Source organism: Pararge aegeria, chromosome 8 (assembly GCF_905163445.1).
Source record: "Pararge aegeria chromosome 8, ilParAegt1.1, whole genome shotgun sequence".
In the NCBI taxonomy this organism is placed as follows: Eukaryota; Metazoa; Arthropoda; class Insecta; order Lepidoptera; family Nymphalidae; genus Pararge; species Pararge aegeria.
Window position 1 is genome coordinate 15,029,281 of NC_053187.1, and position 22,590 is coordinate 15,051,870.

The window sequence follows — 22,590 nt, forward strand, 5'->3', positions numbered from 1 at the left end:
ACCCAATCAGATACTATTTCCCGTCCCCGTTGGGACGCAGAATTAAAGATATGATATGAATTCAATTTTACTATTTAATTGTTTCCTGTTATATTATTTGCATGATGCTTAAATTTTGCACGCCGTGTTTGGAAATATACTGTTACCTAAAACCTTTTAAATATGTAACAGCTTTAAAACGTGTAATTTGCAAATAAAATATTCTATTCTATTCTATACTCTTTTGGAGGAATTGTGTAGGTGTAAAGTTTTCAGATTGATCCCTTGACAATTATTTACAGTTCCGTACCTGAAGATTCCCCACAGGACTTGGTTCTAGTCCTCCGCTGACTGTATTTACATCTGTCCTTCCATCTAACCATCTGTCTGTCAGCGGGATGTATCACATGAACCGTAATACCTAAATCACATATAATAAAAATAATATGTATTCATAGTGTATTATATACTATTTTCCATTTAAAAAAAGGGCAGAATACTTCTTTTCTTAGTAGACATTTTATATGAACTTTAGTATCTACAGTAGTGTTTTACTGATTGTGTTTATTGAGTCAGCCGGTGACCTTTATATTTTTTATAAAGGGACTTACGATATTCTATCTTCATCAGTATTCCTGTTATTCAACATATCGCCGTGTATTTTAATTATTTTAGACCTAAAGTGTATAAAAATTGTCAGTAGACTTCAAAGCCTTGAACACCGGCGCAAGGATGCTTGTCTGGCTGTTTTCTACAAGATACATTTCTAAGAGTGTGCTCAGGAGCTATTCGATTTGGTCAAACCATCTCCTTTCTACCATCGAAATCGAGGCACCGAAAGAATCTGCACCGTTACGTGGTTGAAATACCATCAACACGTACGAAGCGTTTTGCTTCTTCCTTTCTGATCCGCACCGCAAAGGCCTGGAATGCTCTCCCATCTTCCGTCTTCCCTGATACCTATAATCTGGGTACCTTAAAATCAAGAGTGAATAGGCATCGCTTCATCTTAGGCTGCATCATCATTTACCATCAGGTGTGATTGCAGTCAAGCACTTGTCTATATATTTAAAAAAAAAAAAAAAAACATTTCTACAACAAACATTTCTGTGAAAGTGCCAACCCTGCTAGTGGCATACAAGGATTTAGGAATTAGAAAAACCTCCGCGCCGGGCCGTAAGAATTTCTGTTATGCCAAATCCTCAGTCACTACCAAGGGTGTTAAGTTAGGCTTAAAAGTAATACCCATTAATTCCGAGCTAACTTCAACTCTGACTTGAAGAGTTTTTCATTGGCTAGGCTTGAGTTTGATTCATTGCAGTTTATAGATAAGGCGTTGGTAAATAAAGAAAAAGCTTTTAGCGGAGTCCTATGCGAGCGTTTTATCTTTCCGGCGTTACCTAATTAACTTTCTCGTTTAATATGATATGCAAAATACGTAATATTTAATATTATACGTATTGATTAATGATAGAGTATGTAATTCTTCACCATAAGATTAACATGCTCTCCGAGACTAGGAAGAAAACACTGCCAATTATTTCTTCTGTCTTTGTTAGGAAAATCCCTTGTCGGGAGATCGAATAAGTACCTCACAATTTTTTGGTCCAACCTGGGAATCGAACCTAAGCCACAGTTAACACACACTCACCAAGGAGTTTAAAGAAAATTATAATTGACGTACAAATATTAAATTATATTGCATCAAATCTAGGACATTTTGTTATCGATTTTAAAATTAGCACTGAGCAGTAGGGATCCCCCTATTCGTCAATTCCGGCTCTGATGGCTTTAAATTGGCCAATGTTCAATTTCAGCATAATCTTCCTTAATTGACTGACACGGATCGCACTGTCGCAAAAACAAAACTGGATCGGGATAGCCGTTAATATTGCGGGACATGCGGGACCGCGGAACATGCGGGACCGTTCCTTGCTCTTTTCACTTGTCGACTGAGCTTGGATGCGGGCGCTCGCGTTCGCGCCAATTCTCATCCCGCGAAAAGTTTGAATAACGAACGCATCAATCGAAACAATTTACGATGTTTTTCGGGAGTGATGTGACCTAATATTTTTAATTTAAAAAATACTGGCTGCTTATAATTTTTTTTTAACATTTTTTTTTTGTGATAACATTATTATTAACGTTAAAGTAATACCTACATACATATTTTTTTAAATTTGAGAAGTGTTTTCGCTGTGACAATGACTATTTGAGCTGATAAGTGGATTCTTGGCGGTCGCCGAATTTTGGAGTCAAGGAGAATAGACCGAGTTGTAAGTAATTATCTGCATTTAATAGCAGTTAAGTGTCAACGCATAGTAATTCACCTAATTATTATGAATAATTTATGGGCTGAACTCCTTGGAGCAAATTACTAGAGTGAATAGGTTATACAGTTCGCTACATAAAATATTTTAATAGTTTAACAATCATGGTAATAGCATATGAATAGTTAATGCTAGTTATTTAATATGCAAATAGAATTTAATTCAAGTACCTGGGTTATACAATGTTATCATAGACACGGTTTTCGATTAAATGTGAATAGCAATATTTTTTATAGTACCTACCATTTTAAGGTCTCCTATTTTAAATCAACTGTTGTTTTAAAAAGTAGTTTCTGAATGTCAGGTAAATCATTAGTAATTACAGTTCTGAATTGTAAAAATAATAAAATTTTCTTAAACTTGTTAGTAAACAAATATCTTAATAATTAGTTTAAGAAAATAAGGCTGTTTACTTACTTGTTAAGCTCATGTTAAAATGCCTGTACTGAAATATAAATTGCTGAAGAAACTAAACAATTTTTTTATTGCAATTATCCAAACCGCGGTAAAAACATTAACTCACAAATAAACTTGCGCTTTGATGGATTCCTATATATATATATATATATATATAGGAATATAGGATAACTTAAAAATCTCTATACAACAATCCCAAATAAAATAAAATAAGTATGTTAAATAAATTAACATTAAATGCTAAACGTCGTTTCAGGCAGCAGACACACCCTTTTATTGTAAATGCTGCGGTCGACAGGGCTTTGTTTTTAAAAAATATACTTAAAAATAAAAGTGTCCTTCTTGGTTTAATGCCATATATACAAGAAAAATAAGGTGGTCACGGTTGTAAAAATCCTATAGGTTACTAATTACTAATATATTTGTCGCACTCAGAATCTAGTCATTCGAGGTAAAAAACAAACTTTCATACATACGTCAATATGACATCTTTGTTTAAGAGATATTTTAAATAAAGAGTTTTAGGCGTTTTAAGCATAATTAAAATAAAACAGAAGCGTAAATAATTCGATCGTCGAATGAAAATTCAACAGTAGGAATACCCAGATGTGATCTAAGCTCTAAAATTATTTTTTATTGTGCCCAGCTGTGTGACTTTAATATGTTATGGTTTAAATGAATACAATATAGACTTCTTTGTATCATGTATGATAGTCGTTAACCGCAAGTTTAACTTTAAATAAAATCATAAGTTGCCCTTACTATTTCGCTACTAGTAGTAACACAGTAGGTATTTTAATTTACAAAATGAAAAACCACTACAAAAAAAAAATATATATACTTAGGTACGCTATCCAAACGTTCACGAACAGGCGAGGCTATCAAATAACTTATAACTTTTGGGCTAAATAAGCACCAGATCTTAGGTGTTGGTATGTATCAGTTTTCTTTGGTGAAAATACTTCGTGTCTGATTACTATGGTTCTAATCATCAATCCATTACCGGCCCACTACAGGGCACGTGCCTCATCCCACAATGAGAGAGGGTTAACGCCGAGGTCCACCACGCTTGCCCAGTGCGGATTGGTGGACTCCACACACCTTTGAGAACATTATGTACAACTCTCAACCATGCAGGTTTCCTCACGATGTTTTCGTTCACTGTTGAAGCAAGTGATATTTTCATTACTTAAAACGCACATAACTTAGAAAAGTTGGAGGTGCGTGCTGCGATTCGAATTCGGCCCCCCCGAGAGTGACGTCGAGCTCCTAACCACTCCTACTCACCGCACCAAAAAAATTTATAAATTTACTGTAACTAAAAAAAAGAGTTGAACAGATTAACGAAGCACCAGAGTCATTTTTTATAATTTATTTGCGGAACCTTATACAGCGACTACATTATCTTAACAATAAATATGCCTCTGTAGGCAAATAAACAATGATGCACTCTTTTGATAAGCAAATCCGAAAACGATTCAAGAGTCAATGAAACGAAGGTTTCATTTAAATTCCCATCGACGTTTCGCCACAAAAACTAAATAAGAAAAAGCTCAGAGCATGTTACAAACTTTACACAATTAAAACTGTTGAGTGACTTTACCAATTTTGGTTATTCGGTTTCGAGTGTTAATGGAATTGTGTAAAAAAAAAGGAAACTTTACTTATTAGACGACTTCCCTGGCGCAGTGGTGGGCGCTTTGGTTTTAAGTCGGAGGTCCCTGGTTCGATTCCCGGCAGGGGTGATTTGGATACAACCTAACCCTATAGTCTAAGTTTGTTGGGTTGCCTGGCAGAGATCGCTTTTTAGCGATAAGGCCGCCTATTACACCTGTGCTTTTTTTTTTAGTATATAATTTAATTCTGTTCGGTGTACAATAAAGTGTATTTGTATTTCATTTTCATTTCATCTTTGATTTTCAACCACTTTCAGTGCATTCCCCAAAGCTAGGAATATTATGTTATTCTTTCGAATTGTCTGTACCCGATACATACAGTAAGGCTTTAACAACCTAGCCTAGCCCTTCGTCTTACGCTGTCGTGAGCAATATAGGTATGTAGGACCATAGGTTAGTACGTACGGTTCCATGACAGAGTCCGAGAGACGTTAAAATATTAGTCTAGAACCAAACTTAACGTATAAATGCAATGTATATTACAGGTTAAAGTAAAACCGCTTTTCTTACATATACATAATAATAATATAATAATAATCATTTAATTCAGACGTTTCCATCCATAGATTGTTAGTATATTAGTTAGAATCGTTCCTTAACCACTAAGTTAGTATTGATTAGTTTAAATAATAAAAATAAATAAAAAATAAACAAAATTACACTCGCCCGATTGCTACTCTCACACAGTGGCACAGTATAGGGCAGTCGAATCTGCAGCAAATACCTTTAGAATGCCGTTGTCGCTAATAAACAATGATAAACAGTTGCATGGATCGTGCATGGATGGATCGATGCAACTGGGTCGAAATATCGACAAATCCAAAAATATTATCGTACCTGTTGAATATTTAAGAAATGTTGATTAACCACGAAAACCTTAGTTTAAAATCTTTAAAACCGCTTCTTCTTTTCTTTTTCATTAAGTTCAATGGAATGGCATTAAAATCTATGATAAAACTATTCGGTGCAAACAAAATGCCGAAAATAATTTAATCGTTTTCATTATGAAATATGTGTATGAATACCCTATGCTATTGGTATACGAAACACATAATTATCTGAGAGCAGCGTGGAAGTATAATTAACGTAGGATTTAATCGATGTTTAATTATACATTTCGGACTATTGAATCTTTAATTAAACACCACTACACAGGACCCTGATGTGTGATGTGAAGTTCATTAAGTAGATATCGTGTAATTCTGTGACGTTCTGTCACGTTTGTTCTGTGACGTTTTAACATAATATGTTTGCAAAAAACATAGTAACTATGTGGTAACTATGTGGTATGTGTGAAAAGTAATTATGTGAAGGAATTATGTTATCTACCCGGCTAAGTTTGTTGTGGGCTCTTCTTAGACCAGGGCGCGTTTGGAACCCTCGTAGCTTTAGATTTAAGTTCGCGAACGAAGTTATCACCATCCCGTTACAATTATGTAAACAAATATGTATGAACGCTTCATAAGTGCCTGTGATAGGCCTACATGAATAAAGAAATTTTAAATTTGAATTTCAATTTATTATCCGTCTCATCTTCTGTGCAAGAAACGCCTGGTTCGAATTCGTATGTATCGAAACATGTAACGTTTGCCACCTGGTAAGATTATTTTATTCAATTAATAGTTTATTATTCAAATTTGACGGCCGACTGGCGCAGTGGGCAGCGACCCTGCTTTCTGAGTCCAAGGCCGTGGGTTCGATTCCCACAACTGGAAAATGTTTGTGTGATGAGCATAAGTATTTTTCAGTGTCTGGGTGTTTATATGTATTTTCTAAGTATTTATTTATATATAATTCCTAAAAATATTCATCAGTCATCTTAGTACCCATAAAACAAGCTACGCTTACTTTGGGGCTAGGTGGCGATGTGTGTATTGTCTTAGTATATTTATTTATTTATTTATTTATTTATACTTACGCCTTTGAAGGAAGCCTTGCTTTCATGTCAGGCTTCATGTGTAGGCTTCATTTCGTGGTAAATGATTAACATTTCACGGCATGGAAATTTCAGAGTAACACGTAAAACAAAAGCATTTGTATGAAGACGCGTGTAAAACCTAGCTATAACATGGAATAATAATGTATCATTTAAAAATTGTGATGCTGTACGAATTTATTTTGGTTATTTAATAGCTTCTGTTTGCATTGTTTGATTATTCTAAAATCCCGCGGAAACCGTTCGATTTTCCGGTATAATTCCTATGTCCGCTGTCAAAACTTTGTCAAGATCGGTTTAACTGTAAACCCATGCATAGGTAGGAATGGCTATTTTTTAAATACCGTGGGAATATTTTTCGGGTGCTTTCCTGGGATAACAAGTAATCTAAGTCAATTTCCGGCTGCTATATAAGTGCTAGATGTAATCAAGATCACAGAGTAGTCGGTTCGAACAAAGGCGTTAACAAATAAATAAAGTCGAATAAAGGCCATAATAATATCGAAAATTTGGCATTTTCGATATTATTATGGCCTTAATTGATGCCCCCGGCTTAGCTCGCGATTTTTCATACTTTCTGGTTGTCTTTTTCTGAATAAATAATATATACTCGTATCTTACAACAGTAAACACATCGACATCTAGCCCCAGAGTAAGCGTAGCTTATGTTGTAGGCACTAAGATGACTGGTGAATACATTTTTTTATGAATAACACACATAAATACCTACTTATAATGTACAGATAAACACCCGGACACTCAAAAACATACAAGTTCATCACACAAATATTTTCCAGTTGTGGGAATCGAAACCAAGACCTTGGGCTCAGAAAGCAGGGCCCACTGCGCCAATCGGCCGTCGAAAAAAGTTATTTTTCTTACCATTTTGTCTCGGAAACAATACTTTTCTATACCCCTTTTCTTCGCATGCATACGTTCTAATATCAGTTAAGAAAGTCCAATTTCGATTACAGTGCCTCAAGCATTGATTTAATATGTTACTATCGTAAGCTCAATGGCCTTAAGCGTATTTGTCTCTGCAAGACTGACCGACTTCTCTGCAACAATACGATCAAAAATCTCTTTCTTTTGGGAGCGATTGCGTCACTTACATAAAAAGAATCTCTAGGCAATGTATGAACACTTAGATGTCGACTTTTTCCGGCATTGGTTTACGCAGCATCGCAGTGCGGATCGGAAATAAACATTGTATGTAATTTAACGATATTGTATTTATATACGTAAGTTTAATTTCATAATCAACATTATCATCATCAGCCCAATAACGGCTCATTATCCAGTATACACGAATAAGAAAAAAATCCATGGTTAGCTGTATTACTTAACATTTTCGGATAAGATTAAAAAATAAGTATGTAGTTATTAACGATTGTTTCAGTTATGTTTTATTTTATTTAATCATCTTAAAATTATGAAAAGTGTATGGAGCATTTTAGTATGCAACGTTCTGAAATCGAATTATGTCATGTCATGCTGTTTCTCTAGTTGTTAAAAAAATAATAGACTGACTATTTGAACATGTAAAATTTATTTTTCCGCTCAAAAATCAACACTCTATATTTTGGATGCTCTGTCGCTCACGTTTGTCTAGTTTGTGTGTTTGTTTATAATTATGCAGATTTCGTTAACAAGTCGCTCACTCGTTAGCTAAATTCAGAATTATTATGATTTTCTCATTCGTTAGTGCAGTTTGCAAAAAAATTAACCTTCGATATTTTAAAATAAACCTACTAAAATTAATATGAAGTCTTTGATGCTCGCACTAGTGCTATGAAGGTCAAGAACAATACCATGCGTTGCTAATGAATACGGCGACTATTGCTAAAGAAAAATTTGCTAAAACTGATTTTCGGACAATTCAAAAAAGTTTGAAAATCAGTTTTAGCAAAATTTTAAATCCTACACCTGAATCCTACACGAGATACGTAGGTAGTCATGTAGTAGACATGTCTGAAATCAGCTTTAGCAAAAATACCAAACAGTCGCCTTTCTCATTTGAACGTCAGTTATCCTCTTTGCTATAAGTGAGAAGGTCCCATGAAGTCATAAGCCACGCAACTCTAACTTTTGGATATTATATTATATATTTGTATCTATCGTTTATTCTTTTTCATTTTTTTTTAATTCATAAAAATGCTTCAAAATAAAATAAAAACAACACTTAAAAATTTATAAAAAAAAACATGCACCCTCCGCTTGCGGGGCTTTTGATTGCCCGAGCAACCGGCGGTCAGGGCTCCAGAGTGAGGAACCTCCTCACAATACGCGCCGTTTCAAGGACTACTGCCTTCTGTATCCGACCCTTGATCCAACAACCAAGCGAAAGCGTCTTAAGATGTTGGTCGAAGCTTTTTGCGAGAAGACCATTGACTGAAACGACGATCGGAACAATAAAAGTCGACTCAACATTCAGTTATTGTTATTATTATTAACAAGTATATTGATCAACAATTAAATACCACTTGCTTTAACTATCGTGAGGTAGCCTGCATGTCTAAGATTGTTCGTAATATTCTCATAGGAGTCGCAAACGCTACCAATTAGTACTTGGCACATGTGGTAGATTACGGCTTAATTCCCTCCCTCCAAACGCATTTACAGCGATCCTGCTTTCTGAGCCCAAGGCCGTGTGTTCGATTCCCACTACTGGAAAATGGCTGTGTGTGTGTGTGTGAGCATGAATGTTTTTCAGTGGCTGGGTGTTTATATGTTTTTATTCTAAGTATTTATTTATGTTATTCATAAAAATATTCATCAGTCATCTTAGTACGCATAACACAAGCCACGCTTACTTTAGGGCTAGATGGCGATTTGTGTATTGTCGTAGAAATTTATTTATAGTGTTAGTTCCACATGTCCTGATGGAAATCATGTGGTATATCCGATTCGATGTAAGTCTAGCGCAACGGTGATAGCTGTGGTCTTTTAAATAGGAAGTCTTGGGTACAATTTCTGTGCAAAGCAATTTTGGGTATTTGGCGTGATGGGAAGCTTTAATGATTTTTAATCACATGTTAGTTATAATAACCGAGAAAAACGTCTTATAATAACGTGCGCTCTGATGCACGTGGTTAACATCGAATTCATATCTACAGTCTGGTACAGATTTCTTGACAGAAACCCTAACAATCTTACTTGACTTCAGATGTAGCGAAAAAAGAAAAAGGTATAAAATTTCCTTAAATTTACTTCTTTTAAGCTATGTTTGAAACTATTCTTTAGCACAAAACTTGGCGTTGACTATGCAAAGACTTAATTTTGCTAAATAACATTATATGTAGTATACCTTATTATATTATTTTAAAATGAAAATTCTGACGTCACTAAAATAAGGATTATAATAATTTTATTTTCAGCGACAAAAGCGTCAAAATTTTTTCATTTATACTGCTTTTAGCGGCGTTAGCTGAAGCTTACTGTCCAATATAGGAGTAGGTCCTCAGGAAGCTACAAACTTGTTATTGCAAAATAATTTTCTACTCAGGTATTATAATGAATCCTTGCAATGCAAGGAATAAGGCGGTAAAGTCATAAAGGCAAAGGCCGTGAATTACAAAGTGGGAGAAATTACAAATTTCATCCGTGGTTAAACAGCGCCAGGAAAGCGCATGTAAATTCTTTAGTATAAAGGAAAATTTATGTAGCGGGAAATAGTAACACAAAAATATATTTGAGTAAACAAGGAAATATTATTAACCGGCCTTGGCTATTCGGCACTGGCTTCCCCTATTATATTATTAATATGAGCTACCATTTGAACCTCTAATGCCAGCAAATAAAAATAGGACTTAACTTAATCTAAGATATAACTCTCTCTGTGTCTCATATCTAAGAAAACATGGAGAAGCTACTAATTAAATAAACTTTCTAAGTTGTTACTTATTGTTGTGCACTTAATTATATCAATTATTTTTTTCTAATGAATAAGAATAATGTTTAGTAATTACCGTGGCTCATGAACATCTTTAGCACCAGAGGAGCAACTAATGAGTTGCCAGAATTTAAGAGTCTGTCGAATATAATCCGCTGGGTCCATCAATTGGCACTTCGACTTCAGGGCGGCGAGATCGAATCCAAGCACGCACCTCTTACTTTTCTAAGTTATGTGCGTTTTAAGCAATTAAACTATCACTTGCTTCAACGGTGAAGGAAAACATCGTGAGGAAACCTGTATACCTGAGAGTTCTCCATAATGTTCTCAAAGGTGTGTGAAGTCCACCAACCCACACTGGAACAGCGTGGTGGACTACGGCCTTGATCTCTTCTCATTGTGGGAGGAGACCCGTGCCCTGTAGTGGGTCGGTAATGGGTTGATATGATGATGATGATGAAACTTTCGCAACCCGTGCAAAAGTTTAGTGAATATATTTTTATCCTTAAATCTTATAACACAAATAAATATCTTTCCACCGAAATAGGGGACACTAACTACACCTTATTTATTTTACCCTCCCTTTTACTGACCTTAAGAACACGAGTGGTTGGCTTCGTCCACCCATAATGCATTATCAGAGACGAGCACAAAACAAACCCATTGAACACATAGAGGAAAATTTATCCTACTTTACGAACCATTGGTCGGGATAACGACATAACCTGAAACTTATTATTGTCATTTATTACTTACTAGTTTTTATTCGTAGCTCAGTACGACTATTACTTCTATATGTGCTCTACGAATCGGATTTGGCTATTTCTTTTTTCTTATTTTCAGAGATATCTAATGTTTAGTTCGACGACCTATTTGGATCTAGCTTAGTGACAAAACTTGAAACTTATTATTTGTAACTTGGTTTTATTCTTGACGTAGTATTACTTTACTTTTTGCCGTTAGATTCTGACAAGGTTTTTTGTCATGCATGATTCTGGCTTTAAGAACCAAATAATAATATTTGGTTTAACCATCTACAAGGTTGTATTGTCCTAATGTGATGTACGCACCTTGCTAGAGTTTTTGCCACGGATTCTGGTTTAAAGAGCCAAATATTAAAGTTTGGCACGACGGTACCTATAAGATTCTAAATAAGTTGTAACTTATATATAGAGTAACGTCAATCTTCTATGTACTATATGCACTTGACTAGACTTTTTGTCATGGATTCTAAATTTGGCAGCCAAATAATTAGGTTTGCTCAATAACCTATTGAGCAGCAAGATTATTATTTAACTTTATTATCGTCATTTATCTTTAAAACATAACTTCGTCTATAATCTTCTATGTGTGCTTTAGGGCCTACATCTGACTAGGCTTTTGGATTGGATTCTGTTTTTAAGAGCCAAACAATAACTCTCCCGAATCTGATTTTTAAGTTGTGTGCAAATTAAGCGATTAAAATATCACTTTGTTTAACTGTGTAGAAAAACATTGTTAGGAATCATTCCCTTTCGATATAATGCTATTTCATTTCACAGTTCCACCATTTTGCCGTCGATTTTCATCAAACAAAGCTAAGAAACTCCTAAACCATTCACGTTCCAACCAAATAAACAAAATAAAGAATCGGTTCAGCCATGTGGGAGCACACTCATGTACACACACACACACACACACACACACAAACAAACACGATTGATATAGTGTCGGGGGTAAAAATCGGTCATACTATAAGGTGGCCTAACAGTGGTCTATTATAGCTGTTGTTTGACTGGTTAAGAGACATCCAGGACAATTCTATTTGGATAATTATCGTCCTCTGGCAACTTTCTGAATTAGCATTTGTATTACATCAGTGAAGGCTTCAGCGCACAACGTCTTAAGCGTTTTCACACTGAGGCGGGTGAGTCGAGGATTTGGCAGCAGAAAGTGTACGGAGTATTTCATAAACGCGCGGACAGAACACGATATGCAGGCAGTCAACCGCAATGATTTAGTCAGACAAAGGCCGTTTCCCCGCCGCGTGTATTTTAAAATAAATTAATTTTTAAAACTCATCTATTTTTATCTTCACCCTTAACCGCCGTATTTCATAAATAATATAAATAAATAAATAAATATACTACGACAATACACACATCACCACCTAGCCCCAAAGTAAGCATAGCTTGTGTTATGGGTACTAAGATGACTATTTTTATGAATAATATACATAAATACTATTAGAATATATATATATATAAACACCCAGACACTGAAAAACATTCATGCTCATCACACAAACATTTTCCAGTTGTGGGAATCGAACCCACGGCCTTCGGCTCAGAAAGCAGGGTCGCTGCAAACTGCGCCAATCGGCCGTCATACCTACACCTGTTATGTAACAATGATTTGTGATAGTTTAACTTAATTATTTCCTAGTAGATGAATTTGTGTGTGTTGTAAGCATGTTGTTGTTTTGAAGACATAATAAATCGTTGGAATTTGGAAAGGTGCAGCTCCTGAGTTTCTTTAGCAATGCCTTGGTGGTAAAGTCTGCATTCAAAAAAAGATACAGTAGTTAAACACCCTTGATCTCGTAGTAAAGGTCGACATCGCCTGGACAGAGTTGCGACAGTATGAAGAGGCTATTTAGGTCACTTACTATTGAGGCAAGAAACGTTCCCATCTTGCCCACACTTATCGCATAATAAGTGCTCTATCTAGACGGATTCGTCAGACAGCTATATGAATATGGTCAAAAGTAATTTTTTTCTGTATTCAAATAGATGGCACTTTTGATGCGTTCATTACAAACAAGTGAGATAAACTTAAAACTAAAGTTACAAGGGTTCCAAACGCGCTCTGGTCTATAAGAAGCCAACAACAAACTTAGCCGGGTGTTTATTTTATTATCACCGAACTTACTCTGTAGTACTAGTGTAAACCGGCACGCGGGTAGTCAGCGACCGAGACTCACCGCAGCCGCATCGCCGTTTTGTGAGGAATGCTTTATGGTAGGACGTTGTTGATAAAAGACGGCAGCGTTTTACCCGCACGTGATTTTCTTGTTAAACGATTGGACGTGACAAGATCTTTGCTCTATAGGACTCTTGATATACGTGTCAAAAAGGGGAATGCATATAATGAGCATCGAAGCCAGTGAAGCTTTACGAAAAGGCGACATCGTATAAGCCAATTGCGCTGGTTAAGTATCGGTTACCCTAGTTCGTAATTGAACTGCCCGCCTGACCTTGGGATCAACAATTTTGCCGAAATCTCTCCTGGTGTTATATTATATGTGTGATACTGAAATCTGAGATGGTAGGGGGCTAACGTGTTAGAGGTAGGTATGGTGGGTATGTTATACCCATACCATCAATCAGTTGTCAATCGCATGGTGGCACTTCTTTGTCTTAGGGTTGTTACTTAGCCTAGATCAGAGAGAATTCAGAATTTAAATGAAACCTAATAAAACCTTCGTTTATATTCCACAACAATTCCCTTGGCTGCAATCTCAGACGTTAGTAAGCGGTGATTTAGTCTAAGATAGTAACGGGCTAACCTGTTAGGGGTATAGTATTTATATAAAACCCATACGGCAGATTGGCGCAGTGGGCAGCGACCCTGCTTTCTGAGTCCAAGGCCGTGGGTTCGATTCCCACAACTGGACAATATTTGTGTGATGAACATGAATGGGTGTATGGGTGCTTATATGTATATTATAAGTATTTTATTTATATCACCTATTCATAAAAATATTAGTACCCATAACACAAGCTACGCTTACTTTGGGGCTAGATGGCGATGCGTGTATTGTCGTAGTATATTTATTTTATTTTTTTATTTATACTGAAAGATAGCAATTTTCTAGTGGAATATGCCTTCCGAGCCTATGCCTATGGAAACTATGATAAAGCAAAAGAAATAAAAAACACAGTCAACCTTGATTTGAAGACTGATTCACTACTGAGTGTTTACGCGAAAGTCGATCTTGTAAACTTTGATCTCAATAAATAACTCAACTGTTTCGATTCCATGAAAGTTACTGAGAGATTTATTCACAGTATAACGAAGTAGCAAATTAAAATCGGAAAATTTTACAACAGAATGTACTTGAGCCTATAAAAATAACGAGTTTCCTGTATTTTTATTTACGATTTTTTATTTTTAAACCAGGAAAGGAAAGCAGGAAGGTTGGAGCTCACTGGCTTCCTAAATCTCGAAATCGTCGAGAACTTAATCTACCTGGGTTCCAATATTAGTGCCACTAGTTCTTGTGAAACTGCATTTTCAGAAGGCGAATCGGATTGGCCAAAAGCGCAATGTCACAGCTGCATAGGACTTGGAAAGACAGGAATATCTCAATCAAGACAAAAGTGCGTCTGGTCCGCGCACTTATTTTTCCTATACTTACGTATGCAGCTGAGACATGGACTATTAAAGCAGCGGATAGACAACGTATTGATGCTTTTGAGATGTGATGCTGGAGGAGAATGCTGCGAATCCCGTGGACGGCACACAGGACCAACGTATCCATTTTGAGACATCTTAAAATTACAAGAAGGCTATCCACCACCTGTCTTAAGAGGATTCTCGAGTATTTCGGTCACATTGCCAGAAGAGATGGAGACAATTTTGAAAAGATAGTGGTCACTGGCAAAGTGGAAGGGGTCACGACCCTCAGCAATGAGGAACACGACGTAGAGAGAGAGATTTTTAAACCTTTATAAATCAAGATCATAGATGTATGTTATTCCAATATGAGGCTCTCGATATTCATGTTCTAAATGTTTCTTGCCTGTGTTCTTGTTGTCTTGTTAATCTAGTAGTTGGTTTTTTCAATAACGGATCAAAAGCTTCTTGGCTCGATTCCCGTAGGAAATCGTCAAGTATTGGTTTCCATTTTTTCCATTCTTATTCTTCGCTGCTCAGGTATATTGTGCACTTAGTATCGACATAACGTCGACCGATTATGATCTACGGTGACAAACATCAAATGTTGGTTGCCATTAGGACCCGCAGCAGTTTCTTTGCTGGAAAACATTAGGGTTTAATTTAATTACCCCCGAAGACGGTTACGTTTATGCATAAGAGCGGGGCAGGAACAGATTATCAGGTTATTATTATATAAGGCCGCCTATTGTACCTTTACTTTCTTTCACTTGTGTATTTTTAATTGCTTTGTAGATTTGTACAATTAAGTGTATTTCGATTTAATTTGATTTGAGGTATAGCAATTATATTAAACCCAATCCGGAACGCTTAATCTCTCGTATTTGTCAGTAGGGTAGTAAAATGCCACGGCCAATGCCTCCCACCACCAGACCAGAGAAATTCATGTAATATAAATTCCCAAACTGCCCCAGTATGTGACCTGACAGCTTCAGGTTGAACATCTCGAATTGGGTTACCTTGTCAGGATATTCTCAGCTTATGCAAATTACGTGGTCTCATCCTTGAACCTCGGAGAGCACATTAAGAGATCGCCCTACTTATTAACACTTACATATGGTGAAAATTGTATTGGTGTAACTTGAGAATCAATACCTCTCTCTTATGTCTGGGCCCACTCTACTCGTTTGAAAATGACGAAAATGACGTGTTACTTTATCATAAACTAGTAGTTGCGCGTTAGTCGTTTGCGTTTATTACAGACTTCTTACAAATCCTGTGCGCATGTTTTCCTGGTATAAAAAGCCTATTTTACTGTGCGTCGTTTTAACTAACTCTATGCCAAATTTCTAGTTGATTGGTTGCATAGTTAGTTCGTTAAGAAAGGACACACAAACAAACCAACACACTTAATAGTATCAGTAAAGAATGATCAATAATTGGTTACAGCGTTAGTAACTTTAGTATAAATCCATGTTAACGATATTTAAATAGGGAAATCCTTCATTTGAAATCAGTTAAGATGTCATCCACCTCGTATTTAATTAAGTGAAACTAGCGAATCAATTTAATTCATTCGTATCTTGAACTGAAGGTTCCTGAACTTTAGATTTGTTTGCAAATAAAAGCTTAATCTTAAGATCTGTCACGCGGTTAACGGTTTTGTAATTTGTTACGGATCTTAGCTTCAATTAAATCTTATCTCACGAAGAGAAGAGTTTAGTCTTAGAAATATCTCTATCTTTTCTCGTTGATCTATCTATCTTTTACGTATAACGCACATGATAACAACCCATTAATGGCCCACTACGGGGCACGAGTCACGAGCAATGAAAAGTGTTTAGACTTTACAGGACTACCAAATAAATGGATTACGGGAAACCCTCTACGGGCCCACTACAGGGTCTCCTTCTACAAAGAGAAGGGGTTAAGGCCGTAGTCCATCACATTGGCCAAGTGTGGATTGGTAGACTTCACAAGCTTCGGGAACAATATCGAGAACGATATTTTCCGTCACCATTAAGTGTCGATGCGCAAGTGTTATTTAATTGCTTAAAACGGACAAAACTTTTAGAGGTGCGTGACGGAGTTCGAACTCTGTTTCCCGAAAGTTAAGCCAAAGTTTATGTCCACTAGGCTTATGTAGAGCGCATCCAGTGCAATTAATAAAAGAAAGCTACAAACTTAAATCTAAGTCGGTTCACATAAAATTATATCACATACAGAAATGTCGGTAGCATGACTCGCTGTTTCCGTGAAGTTACTCGTATCGTGCTGACTCTGAAAAAAATTATAAGGCATATCGATAACATAACGTGAATGGATTCTATCAATAACGAATACCTACATACGGGTACCGACCAAACGGCCAAGGTTAATATTTGTTTCCCCCAACGCCCACATAATAAGAACGGTCTTATAAGTTCGACCACTGTGTCTGTGTAATCGTAGAATTCTTTCGTATGAATCAATGCGATTGGGGATTCTGTATTACGTACGTATTTACTTCTGTGCTGATTCTTAGGCATCAAGGGTACGTTGCAATCGTGTTTTTAATAATACAATTGCATCGAATCCAAAGCTCAAACTGCTGGCAAAAAACTTGGCATCCTCAACAAAGTTAAGCGCTACTTCAGGCCGAAACAGCCTCTAACCCTGTACCAAGCTCAAGTTCAGTCGTGCATGGAGTACTGCAGCCATAAATGGGATGGCTATGCCAAGTACCAGCTCGATGGTTTGGATTCGGTGGATCGTCGTGCTAGGAGACTCATTGGCAACGACCTTGTAGTCAGTAGACTTCAAAGCCTTGAACACCGGCGCAAGGTGGCTTGTCTGGCTGTATTCTACAAGATACAATTCGGAGAGTGTGCTCAGGAGCTATTCGATTTGGTCAAACCATCTTCTTTGTACCATAGAACTGCGAGGTACCGAAAGAATCTACACCGTTACGTTGTTGAAATACTATCAACACGTACGAAGCGTTTTGCTTCTTCCTTTCTGATCCGCACCGTCTTCCCCGATACCTATAATCTGGGTACCTTCAAATCAAGATTGAATAGGCATCTTCTAGGCAAGCGCGCTTCATCTTAGGCTGCATCATCACTTACCATCAGGTGTGATTGCAGTCAAGCACTTGTCTATATATTAAAAAAAAAAAAAAAAAAAACAGTTTCATTCAGTACATATATCACCACCAGATTCTACCCGGTTTGTAGTAATAGTGTGCGGCCCGTAATCTAGGCAGAAGATTCAAAGATGGAATGTACTCGTATTTATAAAGAAGGTGTGCGAGGGCGGGCATTGCCTATAAGCTCTTCGTTCATAGTAATTATCAATGTAAGTTTACTTATTCGATCGCGTGTCAGTAAACTACGATTTGTAAGGAATCGAAGGAGCGCCATCTAATGGCAATACTGGGAAAAAGTATCTTTCTGGCCTTTTATTAACCCTGAATCCTAAAGCGGTGGTAGCCCATTGGGTAGGACTTTAATTTAACATTCGGGGGCCCGAGTTTGAAGCCCAGAACGCACCTGTAACTTTTCTAAGTTATGTGCGTTTTAAGGAATTTAAATATCACTTGCTTCAACAACCTGCATGCCTGAGAGTTCTCGATAATGTGGTGGGAAGGTGTGTGGAGTCCACCAATTTGCACTGGGCTAGCGTGGTGGACCTGCGGCCTTAACCCCTTCTTATTGTGGGAGGAGACCCGTGCCCTGTAGTGGGCCGGTAATTGGTTGATATGATGATGGATTCTGAAAACATTGCATCAATTTTTTGGATAGTCCTGTACTGATATTCCTAGTAAATAGAATAAATTGAAGTAAAAATATAGTACAAGAACAACGGTTGTATACTTTTCTATTTTGTAATATCGATAAATAGACTTTGCTTAACGTAAGCTACGTCTAGTCCAGAACTTAATTAATCATTGTGTTTGAAGGCTGCAATTTGGCTTCAATCTCGATATTTTCGCGTTAAGGTTTTAGTAATCCTTAAAAGAGTGCTGCTTTATAAATGAAAATGTTAGTTTATGTCTCCTTCACCTGATATAAACGACTTTAATTATTATTATTCAGCTCAGACCCCTATAGTTATATAGGGGTCTGAGCCATCGTCTTGGTTTTGCTTATTGGAGCCAGTATTTTATGGAACGTAGGCCAATACGTACTATAACTAGTAGTGAAATAAAATCAAAATAAAATGACAAGCGATTTATGTTTGCTCAAATCCATTTAAAATTTTATTTCATATTCAATGCCTAAGGAAATGCATCATTACCAAGGCACATTTTCTTCTCTCCTTCGGCTTGAATATCTCTATAATGCTCAAAACCAAGTCACATCTATGAATAAGTTTTGAAATATTTTAGTATTTTTAGCAAGCTTTTTTTAAGATCTCTTTATGACGGCCGACTGGCACAGTAGCCAGCGACCCTGCTTTCCGAGTCCATGCAGGCCGTGGGTTCGATTCCCACAAGTGGAAAATGCTCGTGTGATGAAAATGAATGTTTTTTTTGTGTCAGGGTGTATATTATAAGTATTAATGTATATGATTATATTATATTTTTATTAAACTCAATGAATTTGCGCTATTTACTGTGTCTCCAGATTTTTTGTATATTTTAAGAGGTAAACGACGGAATTTATAATTGTTATTTAAAGAGAATACAATCGTGTACGGAACACGAGATTCTGGGTCCGATTCCCGTGGTGGGTTGAAACGGAGGAAACGCTTAAATCAAATGCCTAATGATTTAGGTGATGCCTAGAGAAAAATAAAGTTTCACCAATTCATAAAAGATGACTAACGTCTTTACGCGCCATCTGAAGTTACGATACCGATTTATCGGTGCGTAGTAATGTTAAGGGAATTCGTAAATTGACACTTGCCAAATGCAAAAAAAATAAAGATTCAGTTTTTTTTATAACCTTAAATCCATACTTACATTAAAAAATATGATAATACAAGCGCAAAATACGACAACTTGTGGCAAGTACCACTGACAAGTTATGTAGATGAGTTGCCTAGGGAAAATCGATTGGTGGAATGTAAATGTATGCCTAGGAAACCTTAGTGAAAACGGGCACTAGTTTATATGTCGAAGAGTGACATAGGTCCTTTAGCATAAACAACTATTATGTGGGTACGGATCTTTAGCCCTCGTGACTCGTGCGGTAATATGCGATTAATTTAATCAGACAGGCTGAGTATTCAAATTACGAATCGGTTCGTGTCAAAATGGCAGACTATCCCGCCCGGTTCTGCCATATGCGGTGAAATTCTTTGTTTATTGAATAATATAAATGCTAATTCGAATTTTGTAAAAGAGTCAACAGTGCTATTCGAGACACATGTTGCTTCTACGAGTACAATATTTATTTTCTTTACCATTTAAACGATACATAGTACATACTACTATACCAATTTTATAAAACAGACGCACAGGATTTGTTTGGTTTATTTTGTTTGCAGAAAAAAAAAAAAAAATTCAAATTCAAATTCATTTATTTCAAGTAGGCCATACTTTATAAGCACTTTTGAATCGTCAAGTATGTATGTTTGTGTGACTCTACCACCGGTTCAGAAAGCAGATTCTACCGAGAAGAGCCGGCAAGAAACTCAGTAGTTGCTCTTTTCCAACATCAACATTTACAATCATTTTGCTATCTTGCGGGAGATGAGAGCGAGGCTGGCTGCTTCTATTCTACCTTGTCATTGAGGAATTCATCAAATGTATAGTAACCTCGCTGTACTAGATGCGTTTTTACACATTTTTTAAATGTATGCATTGGTAGGTCAAGAATGTCCTCATCAGAAACAAAAACAGATTACAGCCTGCGGCAGGGCATAGGATACTCTTTAGCTTTAGAAAGACAAACGGTTCTTCTTTATTTTTTTATATCCCACAGATTTAAGAACAGAAGCTTAAAATTAGTTTATTAACGAGGTAAATTATTCCAAATTATTTAATTCAGTTTTCTATAAAAGCAACCTAAAATGATTAGGAGGCCCTAACTAATTTATTGACTTGAAGAATGACTTGAAATATAATTAACACGTGTATGTGTGTGCGTATAAAGATTTATATTCTAGATAATATTATTATAGCTGTCACCATAGTTATTCGTGACTTTAAATGTAAGCACACCTAATGTTGTGGTTGTCACTGCGTACCAATTTTGTATGATAACTTTGTGCAGTTACTTGTTGAAACGTTGGAAGTTTGGAACAAAAGTTTATCATTAGTCAGTTTCAGCATTCATAACGCTGTAATACTTTAACATTGCATTTTCACTTAACCTAGGCATCGCCTTAATCGAATGCCTAATGATTAAGGCGACGCAATGTCTATAGAAAAATAACGTTTCACCAATGTATGCCTAGAAATCTCATTAGATTAGGCGTTACTTATTTAGGCATTAGCTTATTCGTCGTTAGTGAAAATGGGCATTATTCTTGCATAATTACTCGTATATACGTTGGTCGGCCCCCAATGAGGGGGACAGACGACATCAAGTGATTCGCTGGGACCAGCACCTTTTGGAACTCCCTACAAAAAAAACTAAGACATTCGGTTGAAGTGATGATGGTGATGGTATTTATAAATCTATCATCATCATCATCATCATATCAACCCATTACCGGCCCAATACAGGGCATGGGTCTCTGACCACAATGTGAAGGTATTAAGGGCGTAGTCCACCACTTGATTCGAACTTGGCTCCCCGAAAGTTATGTCGAGCTCCTACCCGCTGAGCTTTCACCGCTTCTAATCTATACACATAAAAATAACTTTAATATGCTATTGTACTGCTAAAAGTTGATGTAAGTTATATTGTTAGGTAACTATGGCGCTAATTACGAGCCATAACTCTTCAGCGAAGTGTTAAAGTGTCACGTTGTCTGTCAGATCTTTAAATAAATAAATAAATATACTACAACAACACACACATCGCCATCTTGTCCCAAAGTAAGCGTAGCTTGTGTTATGGGTACTAAGATAACTGATTAATAATATACATAAATACTCATAATATATAGATAAACATCCAGACACTGAAGAACATTCATGTTCATCACACAAATATTGTCCAGTTGTGGGAATCGAACCCAAGGCCTTGGACTCAGAAAGCAGGGTCGCTGCCCGCTGCGCCAATCGGCCGTCAAACATCTTTATCAGATGTTCATCATTTATAAGGACTCACTCTAGTAATTATTGCGTATAACGTCGGGTGTACGACATCTATATAAATTAAACTACACAATACTTAACATAGCTCTACGAGTCGCAAAGCTGAAGTGGCAATGGGCAGGGCACATAGTTCGGGAAATAATGGACGTTGGGGTCCCAAAGTGCTGGAATTACAGCTCGCACTGGTAAGCGCAGCGTTGGTCGATCCCAACGAGGTGGACATATTAAACGCGTCGCAGGTAGCCGCTGGATCCAAACGGCATGTCCAGGAGACATCTATCGCTTCCATTTATAGCACACAATACTGTACACATTATTGAGTAGATAGGCATATGAAGATGAAGCCCCATCAGGGAATTGCAATATGGTTGAAATTGTTTTAATAAAATCAACCCATTACCGACAGGGCACGGGTCTCCACCCACAATGAGAAGGGTTTAGGCCGCTGTCCACCACGCTGGCCCAGTGCGGATTGGTGGACTCCGCACACCTTTGAGAACATTATTGAGAACTCTCAAGCATACAGGTTTCCTCAAGGTGTTTTCTTTCACCGCTGAAGCAAGTGATATTTAATTACTTAATATGCAAGATTTGAACTTGGCCCCCCGAAAGGTAATTCGAGCTCCTACCCACTGGGCTATCACCGCATCAAATATATTATATTATATTATTTCTATTATTTTAAGAATATACATTTTTTAAAGTAGGTAATAATTGACGTTCAATTAAAAAAACGCAATTATTATAGCAGTTGTGAAAGACTCTGTTGCTTTGTTATCTATAGGTATTCA